At 37.0% G+C, this 10,361-nt stretch overlaps 1 protein-coding gene across 1 annotated transcript in view; it reads right to left on the bottom strand.

The window, feature by feature from the left end:
- csmd2 (CUB and Sushi multiple domains 2) overlaps window positions 1-10,361 on the bottom strand; it is a gene marked incomplete in the record, with an annotated part of 326,634 nt that overhangs the window by 315,825 nt on the left and 448 nt on the right.

The following is a 10,361-nucleotide window of genomic DNA, read 5'->3' as shown; positions in this document are numbered from 1 at the left end:
ATTAAATAAATAAAACTGTCCTTCTAATCAACACTTTGTAACCATGAATTCGTATGCTGTACATGCACATTAGTTTGGCCTCAAATTAGCATTTTGAGGAAAAAAATGGCATTTTGTGTATGCAAATTCATATTTTGCAGGCACAAATTTGTATTTTGAGCACAAAAATTTGTATTTTTCAAACCTACTACCAACTTCTGACCCCAAAATGGTAATGTGTGGCCACTAAATGCTACTTTGTTCCCACAACAAGCTAAAAAAAACTAAATTGTGGACACAAAATACCAGTTTGTTCCCACAAAATGCTAACTTGTGTGCAGAGAAGACTTTTAGAATCCTACTTTGTGCACAATAAACCACTGCATAGTGGCAACAAAGTACCATACTAATATCTGCTCACGAGATACTAATTTAAGGCCACAAAATGCTAAATTGTGCGCAAAAAATGCTTATTTGTGCCCACAACATTCTAATTTCTGACCAAAAATTACTCATTTGAATGCAAAGAATACTAATTTATTACCAGAAAATGCTAACATAACATTCAACTTTGTGGGCAAAAATGCTAATGTGTGGCCACAAATACTCATTTGTTGCCACAAATGCTAATTTGTGTGCAGAAAATCCTAATAAAATGCTCATTTGTTTTCACAAAAGGCTAATTTGTGCCCACAACAATTTATTTTCTGCCCAAAAAATGCTAATTTGTGTTCACAATTTATTACCACAAAATGCGTATTTGTGTTCAGAAACTCCTAGAAAAAAATCCAGTTTTTCCCCACATAATACTCATTTGTCTCACAACGTTCTAGTTCAAGCGCACAAATGCTACTTTGTGGCCATAAATTCTAATTCATTCTCACAACGTGCTAATTTGTTCACAGAAAATGCTTATTTGTGCTAAAAATTACTAATTTGTTTGCACAAAATACAATTTTTTTGACCACAAAATGCTCATTTTTGAACAGAATATTCTAAGAAAATGCTTATTTGTTCCCTCAACATGTTAATTTGTGACCAAAGAACACCAACATTGTTGACACAAATTACAAGTTTGTGTGCAGAAGATGCTAGTAGAATAACGAATTGTTCCCACAAGTGCTAATTTGTGAACAACAAACCCCTACATTGTGGCTACAGAATAGTTTTTTTTGGCCACAGGATATTTCTTTAAAGCCACAGAATGCTAATTTGTGCTCACAACATTCAAATTTTGCCAAAAATGACTAATAATGCACAAAATACTAAATTATTACCAAAAAAATTTTTTTTTTCCACGAAATGCTAATTTGTTCCCACAAAATGTTCATTTTTTCCCAAATATTCTTGTTTGTGACCAGAAAAAGGTGATTTGTGGCCAAAAATACAAATTTGCTGCCACAAAATGCAAATTTGTTCCCACAACATTCTACATTTTGCACAGAAATTGCTAATGTGTATCTAAAAAACACTAATTTGTAGGCACTAAATACAGGTTTGTGTGCAGACTATGCTAGTAGAATGTTCTAGAAAGTGCTAATTTGTGCAGAACAAACTTCAACATTGTAGAAATACTTTTTTCTGCCCACAGAATGCTAATTTGTGCACAGAATATTCTAATAAAATGCCACAACATTGTATTTTCTGTATAACAAATACTAATTTGTTACCACAAAATGCTAATTTTTGCCACAACATTCTAGTTTGTGCACAAAAAATGCTCATTCGTGGTCAAAATTACTATTTTGCTACCACAAAATGCTCATTTTTCCACAGAAAGTCCCAATAGAATGCAAATTTGCGCCCACAACATTGTAGTTTGTGCACAGAAAATGCTAATTTGTGGGCAGAACAATCTAATTTGTGCCTAAAAAATACTTATTTGTGGGCACAAAACGCTATTTTGTATGCAGAAGATTCTAGTTAAATGTTGAATCGAAGTGCTAATTTGTTAAGACGAAATGTTAGTTTTTGCACAAAAAATGCAATTGAAATGCAAATTAGTATTTTGCGCACAAAATAATATTTGTGCACACAAAATGCAAATTTACTGCAACAAAATAATAAATTGTGGCCACAAAATACTAGTTTATGGTCAAATGTTGCCATGATTTTTCATTTAAAGGAACTTTTTTCCCATTATTTTTTGATGTCATGTCCAGAGCTCCGTATCTAACAGAGCTCAGCTGCTAAAAAGTTTTAATGGAGGGCGTTCAGCGGAGAGGCTCACAGGAGTGCGTTGCCGTCTCTGAATGTGAAGCCCGACCAGTGCCAGAACAGAAACACCGATCCATTTGTATTCCCTTGAGAAGCAAAGCAGCCAAAATACACATTTATTAATTGAATGTTGCGTTCAGGGACACGCTGAGAATTACATTTGAAGAAATTCTCCAACAAGATTTTTTAAATTAGATTTCACCCTCCGACTTTAAATCAATCGCCTCAGATAAGTGGATCAAATTCTGAGAAAGAACTTTTGTTATAAATTTCTACGAAAAATGGTTTAAAAGAGAACATTATATAGTGTGTGGTGCTTTTTTTTTTTTTTTGAGGTGTCGTGGGCAGCTTGAGTGAAGAGGTTGCCAAAGCAGCAAGGCCGAATTTAAGAGAACTTATTGAAGGGGGTGTTTGTGTGCACCCATCAAGGTGCGTGTGAGTCAGAGTGTAGCTGTGATCATTGTGACGAAGCACAGCGACAGATCTTTGGCCATCTGGAGACAGAGATGGCATGAATCACCAGCGGGCTGACGAAGGGGCCGGGTGGGGGAGGGCGCGGGACGCCTGGACGGAGCTGGTGGATGGATGGGAAAGGTCCAGCACGGAGATAAACAAAGGGGCGGGCTGTCATGTCAGCAGGTGGATGAGTAAAAAGCTGCTCATGAGAGTGATGAGCAGTTCCATCATTTACCATTCGGGGATAGCAAAAAAAAAAAAAAATGCTTGTAAACACTTTTGTCCAATCATTCCAAAGTAAATGGAGGTGGATAATTCATCAACTCATCCGAACACAAGCTTATCGTCAGCTGTTTGACTTTAAAGTGTGAGTTTGGAGGATACGAAATGAGATCTTCCTAATGGATAATTTACAGAAGAAACAAAAGACGTTTAAAGAGGCCAGATTACATCAGCTTCTGTAAGCTCGCCAACTCAATTATTTTTTGTTTTCATATATATTTCTGTGTCATATTTTGAGGGTGTCCGTCCTCAGCTCCTCTCTCTCTGCCCTGTTTACCTCCGCGGGCCATGCGAGCAGACAGCTCCACATCCAGCTCCACTGCTGCTCCATGATAAATGAGCAACAGGAGGACTGGGATTCCAGAGCTGGAGGCAGACAGGTGAGGAACGCGGCTTACAGGGAAACGCGCCGATATTTGTCACAAAGACAACACGGAACACAAACAAAGCGGCGTTATTCCAGCTCACTAATAACCACTAAACTCTGCCCTCAGTCAACTCAGACGCTCGGAAATTCTCCAGAGCTGCAAATGAATCGGTTTGAAACGTCGACTAAAAATGAACATTTTAGGACGGCTTATAACTATCATTATCTTTTTACCATTTTATTGAATTCTTATCAATCTGTAAAATATTTTATTGTCTTATTTTCTGTCTTGCAAGAAAGAAAATCTTATTGAAAAAGTTTTTTTTAGTTTTAGGAAAACTAGATTTCTTTTTAATGAGAATTCTTGGTATGAGCATTTTTTTTCTACCAAAGGGGTCAGAACTTTTATACGTATTTCAAAGGGGTCAGATTTTGCAGTGTGCCTGTTGTCAATTTATTTGTGCTTTCTGTCGATTAAAGAAATTAATCAGATTAATCACACTTTTAGATGTAGACAAATCTTGATTTTTTTTCGCACTTTTGGACTACCATCAATCACGATTAATCGAAATTTTTAACTGTGAAAAATCACAATAAATCGCACTCTTGGGTTTTGACAAATCAAGAGTATTCGCACTTTTGGATTACCATTATTCACGATTAATTGTAATTTGTAATTCTGACAAATCACAATAAATCACAATTTTGCATTGTGGCAAATCTTGATTATTCGCTCTTTTGGATTACCATTAATCACGAATAATCAGAATTTTAATTGCGACAAATCATGATTAATTCCACTTTTGGATTACGATTAATCACGATTAATGACACCTTTGGATTGTGATGAATCATGATTAATCACACTTGGATGATGATTAATCACAATTAATCACACTTTTGGATCTTTAATAATCATGAATAATCATGCTCTTGGATTAGGGCAAATCTTGATTATTTGCACTTTTGGATTACCATTAATCACGATTAATCGAAACTTTAATTGTGAAAAATCACGATTAATCGCACTTTTGGATTGTGATTAATTGCAAATAATGACACTTTTGGATTACAATTAATCACAATTAATTATGCCTTTAGATCTTGGCAAATCATGATTAATCACACATTTAGATGTTGACAAATCACAATTAATTACGCTTTTAAATCGTGACGAATCACGATTAATCACACTTTTAGATTGTGATTAATCTCGATTAATCACAATGTTAAACTAGGTAAATTTCATATAATAATATTCTGAACAAAAACATGTCAGAAGGAAAATGTTTCCTCCATTTTTACTTTCTGATTGAAGTGTTTACTCAGATATCCCAAAAGTGTAATTTGTGAGCACAAAATACATCAACCGTAAGAAGATCAGAACTCTAAAGACTTTTATGTCTGCAGTAATACTCTGAGAAACTTTGTGTTTCTGCACTTTAAATGAATGCGGGTGAATACACGATTGGGATTGGCTGATGGGTGTGGCTGCAGAATATATGTCTATGATGCACATTAGACAAAGTGGAAGAGGTGTATTTAATTTGCGTTAGAAAATATTAATTTTTTTGATAAGTCGTTTGTGTTAATGTTGACAGCTCTAAAATGTATATTATTGTTTTTAAGTCTTTGTTCCTAATGTGCTCAATTTTAAAACTATCTTTTCATCTCTTTTGTATTTTTTACTGTATAACTCTTTGGCACTGCAGTGCGATATAAATACAGATTCATTCATTCAACACTTCAGTTTCATGCTTTATATCAGATTCTTTTAGTAATCTATTAAGAAAAAATATTTCTTTCCAATCTGAAAACATTGAAAGGATTAAAAGAACATCAAAATACTCCTTAAAGTCTTACTTTCATCGTCTTTTGATTTGTTTTCAAATCTTTCCCGATGTTTTTTTAATTCTGATTATGCTCATTTTAGCCAAAATCATAAAAACCTGACATTTTTTTAGGACATAGTTTCTGCAGAGCGACAGGAGTTCATTACAAAAATCACCTCTGAGTAGTGGGTGGAGTAAGCCTGCACTTATTTCCCATCATCCCTTTGCTTACACTTACAGCCTCTCACAACCTTAAGCTTACATTAGCGGTGCAACAAAAATGGTTAGCAGTATCAGAGCGATCCAGTCAAACAGTTTAGATCCAGATTCCAGCTCAGACCAGGAAAAAAAGACGAACATAGATCTATTTGGAGCAGAGCAGGGAGCATGTGGGTTTACAGATTATACGTCACAACTGCTAACTTTCACCAAGATTTGAACGAAGATCTGTGCCAAAATGCAAAATGTAACTTAGTTTAGTTAATATACATCCTCCACAATCAGAAAACAGCTACAAGAACATCATTTTTATTGGAGTAAGTCTTTAAAGATCATTCTAGTGGATTCTGAACACAAAAACCTTTTTGATTGACGACTTTATGGCTGTTCTGGAATGTTTAGCTAGCGTACGGTGTGTTTCCACTCACTCAGCACTTCCACCTACATTCACCAACATTATTCATACAGAAGACAGAAACTTGGATAATTATATTCAGTTTAAACACTAATGAATGACTTAATAAATAAAGGGGTTCATGCTGCTGGGTGCTTTCTGCTTGTGAAGCTGCTTTATTTTATCCACAAAACACTAAACCTCATAAATAAACTCAGATGTGCTTTTTTTTACTGTTAAAAAAGCAAATATTTACCATTATTTAATGTTTCTATTTAGCTTAAGTGATGCACTCTAAAAGATTTTGGCGAACACACCCGATAAAGCCATATCTCACCATATTTTGCGTGAGGAGATTAAAAGGAGTTTGATGCGGTCCGATTATGCTCAACACAAGTATTTGAAGACGGATCCCAACTAGAACAAACATTTCAAACACAGAGATGTTCTTAAAACGTGATGGTGCTGAACAGGGAGGTGAGAGAAACCGGAAAAGAAGGAGCAAAAGAGGAGGAAAAAGGTAACTAAAGCAACAATAAATATAAATAATTGAAAATTCAAGATGCTCCAGCTGTGCGTACTGTAGTTCTCACACTATAAATGACACTTTAAAATCTTTTGTTTTTTCAGAAAAAAATTATTTATAATCCAGATTATGGACTATTGCTGGTTGTGTTTACTGATGTCAAAACGATTTTGAGAAGTAAGAGGCGCTCTGTCAAAACGTAGGGTTGGATGCTAATGTGAATATGCTAACACGGCTAACGTATAGCAATGTCAGGCTAGGCCTCTTTCTTTCTTTCTATTAAATGTTTTGGAGGTTATCATAGTCCCTATATTGTTTTTTTTAATGGTATCAGTCTGTTTTTTTAGAGTTTCAAACAAGGTTGTGTTTTATTATGACTGTGCTAACACGGCTAACATGTAGCGGTGTCAGAATGTTTTTTTTTTCTTACAAGTTACTAGCAAAGTTGGTGGTTAGCGTAGCCACTGTGACGTTTCTTTTAATGGTATTGGTCTGTTCTTTCAACATCCAAACAACATTGTGTGTTATTGTAAAAGTGCTAACAAGGCTAATATGTAGCGATGTCAGACTCTGTTACTTTTTTCTCATGTTACTAACAAAGTTTGGAGTTAGCGTAGTCACAGTAACGTTTGCTTTAGCGCTATCAGGCTGTTTCTTTTTATATATTGCAACCAAAGTTGGGAGTCACAGGTGTTGTAAATACGCTAACATGGCTAAAGCTTCTAGCGCATCTATTGTGTAGCAGCATTGGAATGCGTTTTTTCATGTTGGGAGTTAGCTTAGTCATTTTAGTGTTTGTTTTAATCTGTTTTTGCCAGGGTCCAAACAAGGCTGTACGTTATCGTGAATGTGCTAACAGGGCTAACACGCAGCAGTGTCAGACAGTTTTTTGTTTGTTTTTCATGTTAAGAACAAAGTTTGAAGTTAGCGTGGTCACCATAATGTTTACCAGTCTGTTTTTTTATGTGTTGCAAACAAAATGAAAGGTATTGTGAATATGCTAGCATGTTTCATGCTTCTAGCGTGGCTAATGTGTAGCAGCGTCGGAATGTGTTTTTATGTTACTAACAAAGTTTAGAGTTTGTTGAGTCCCAATAATGTATATTTTAGTGGTATTAGGCTGTTTTGGGGGGTTTTGTAAACTAAGTTGGGAGCTACAGGTATTGTGAATACGCTAACATGGCTAATGCTTTTTGCGTGGCTAATGTGTAGCGCCACTGTAATGTGTTTTTTTTTATGTAACTAGCAAGGTTGGGAGTTAACGTAGTCATTTTATTGTATGTTTTAATGGAATCAGTCGGTTTTTGCCGAGATCCAAACAAGGCTTTATGTCATCAAGAATGAAAATAATTATGAATAACAAAAAGGCAGGAATATTATTCCAGAATAAATCAACTTAAACCTTAAATAACTTTTAATAGTATACTCTCCATACAAATATATTTTGTCAAAATTATACAAGTTCAAAATAAGTACAAGATAACATTAGGCCATTAATAACAATAACATAAAATGATCTGGAGGGCCGGATCCGGCCCCCGGGCCTTGACTTTGACACACCGTGGAACTAACAAGGCTCAGAGTTAGCATAGTCAGTAGTCACAGTATCGTTTGTTGTAGTGTCAGTCTATTATTTTAAAGTGTTGCAAACAAGGTTGGGAGTTACAAACAAGTTCTAGAGTTTAATAAAGTGTGAATGACTGATTTATCTCTGATCCTTTTTCTCACTTAATGTACCGCAATGTTGGGTTTGTCCTTATATAAGACAAAAGTTCAAAAATAGGTGATTCGTTGACAGTGCAGAAAATACACTATCAGTTCTGTCCCAAATAATTAGTGAAACAGGGTTGAATTCAGAAGGTAATTCAATTTTAATTTAAAGACACTTTTTGTGAGATGTAACAATGTTTTTATGTGTTTTTCACTGAAAACTCTTCTTCTTTATGCATCAAACCACTACAAGTAATGATTTTTCTTTCTATTATTGATTAAAAGATCTTTCAATAACCTCTACACTTTGAACATGTATCCTCTCTAGCTCCTGTTAGACTTTCTTGTCTTCAGCTTTTGTTAAAAAGTAAAAGAAATCATTTGTTTTTGATTAGATTGAATAAAGCAGCTCCCATGAAGGAGACGTTCGGTGTTGTAATCACTTTTTCCATTGGCTGTCTGTAAATGTAAAAAGAAAAAAAAAACTAAAATCTGAAGGAAAATCAAACTTTTATGATATGACCCAGTTAGACAGAGGTCTGACGAAAGCTCAGACAACACCGGGGAAAGCAGCTGGCCCTCTGCTGCTGCAGGGGCTGCTGGTGGGGGAGCTGTCCGTGGTCCTGAAGACAGTCAAACCTGCGTGAGCGGCAGATTCTGCGTGCGCAAAAGCTCCCCCATTTGGCTAATGAGGGTGAAATTCACTATTATATCATAATCATTTTAAAGTGACAAGGTCCTCAATAAAAATGCATGATATACACGATTCCAAGACGCGGGCCTTTTTGCACAGCCTCATCACTGCATCAACAGCAGCGGCTCCTGTGTGTTCTGTAGGTCATTGGTGCCTTAATTTGATTTATTGAACTTGGAAAACGACTTTACATATTTTATCTCACCCAATCTAGATCTGAGAGCGCGCGCACACCCGTTTTTTTGGCACCTTGCTGCTCGAATACAAGCAGATGTTGTAAAGTAAGAAAATAAAGATGAAAAAAAAGAGGCGGAAAGGAGAGCGAAGCCCTCCAGACCTCATAACGTTTCTGCAAGTTGCATCATGGGCGCAACGGCGCGCTTTTGGGGGGGATAAAAGGAGAAACGTGACTGAGGCGGGAGCACGGCCGAGCGTGGAAATGGATATGCTGAGTGGCGCTCTCACGCGCCGCTGAGAAGCGCCGAGGATGGAGAGCAAGAAAGATGACACGTCATCCCCCTCCATCCATTCAACCCTTTTTTTTATCATTTCTTCTCCTTTCCACTTTTAAACTAATAGAGGTTGATGAGCGCGCATGGAGCGCGCAATCCTGTGGGACAGCTGTTTTGGATGCTGCGGCAGAGACGTCCCAGCCTCTGTCAGGAGCAACATCTTTACAAGAAAAACTAAACTGCTTGATCAATATTTTTTTTATTGGGACAGGAAATCATGCAAATGACTGCGATCCCCCAGCAGGAAGCTCCAGTTGTCTGCGCGCTCTCCTCTCTCTCGGCAGTGCGGGTCTCTGGTGCCGCTCAATGGGAGGAAGAGGAAACTGCTGGTGGCTGCAGCCCTAACGGACCACCGTACTGCCGGTGTGTGGCATCCACACTCATCCATAGCCTCTAGAATTAGTCTTACTCGCTACTCCAACATAGGTGCAGCAACTTGAGATAATTGATGCAGATCCAAACGGCAATCGAGTCATTAAAAGCTCCCGGGGCGCAAATAAGAAGGAGCAGTCTCCAACGAGGAGGTGGGAAGATTTACTCCACAGGAAAACCGTGGGAGATTTGTTACTATCATTAGCACAGGGCTGCGTGCGCCTTCGACCTGTGACTAGCCGACGCAGCGGGCCTTTTTTTTGGTGGTTTGATGATGACACAAGTTGAAGTGGGCGACAGTAGGAGTCAGTGAGGAGGTGGGCGGTTTTGGACAAAGCTGAACACAAGTTTGAAATATCATAATAATAATTAAAAAGAAAGGTGTAATGTTAACTGATCCAACTTGTTACATTTTCACTTAAAATGTCACCATGAAAAATAGGCGAATTTAAAGAACAACAGAATGAAAGGAACCATCCAATCCAAAGAACTCCACATTTTAAAAAACAGATTATAGAAAGTTGTCAATCTGTTGAATGTCAATCTCCCAAAAAGGTTCATTCCCAATTAATCAAAAGCAAACGGGACTTAATTAGGCCCATCTATTGCGCGCGCGGGCCCCAGAGACTAAAAGGAAAAGAGGAACTCCCAAAATTGTGGCGTAAGCTAAAAAAATTAGGAGGAAATGTGTTTTTAAAAGTAGGTATCTCTTCTTGGACTCTGGGGAGCTTTTTTGGTTAAACAGATTTCCCAAAAGATGATGGGAAGTTGCCCTCACACTGTGCGTAAAATGCGTAAAAT

This window comes from Oryzias melastigma, linkage group LG11 (genome assembly GCF_002922805.2).
Source record: "Oryzias melastigma strain HK-1 linkage group LG11, ASM292280v2, whole genome shotgun sequence".
Taxonomy (NCBI): Eukaryota; Metazoa; Chordata; class Actinopteri; order Beloniformes; family Adrianichthyidae; genus Oryzias; species Oryzias melastigma.
Note: the sequence above shows the minus strand (reverse complement) of the source record. Positions and strands in the feature narration are given on the sequence as shown.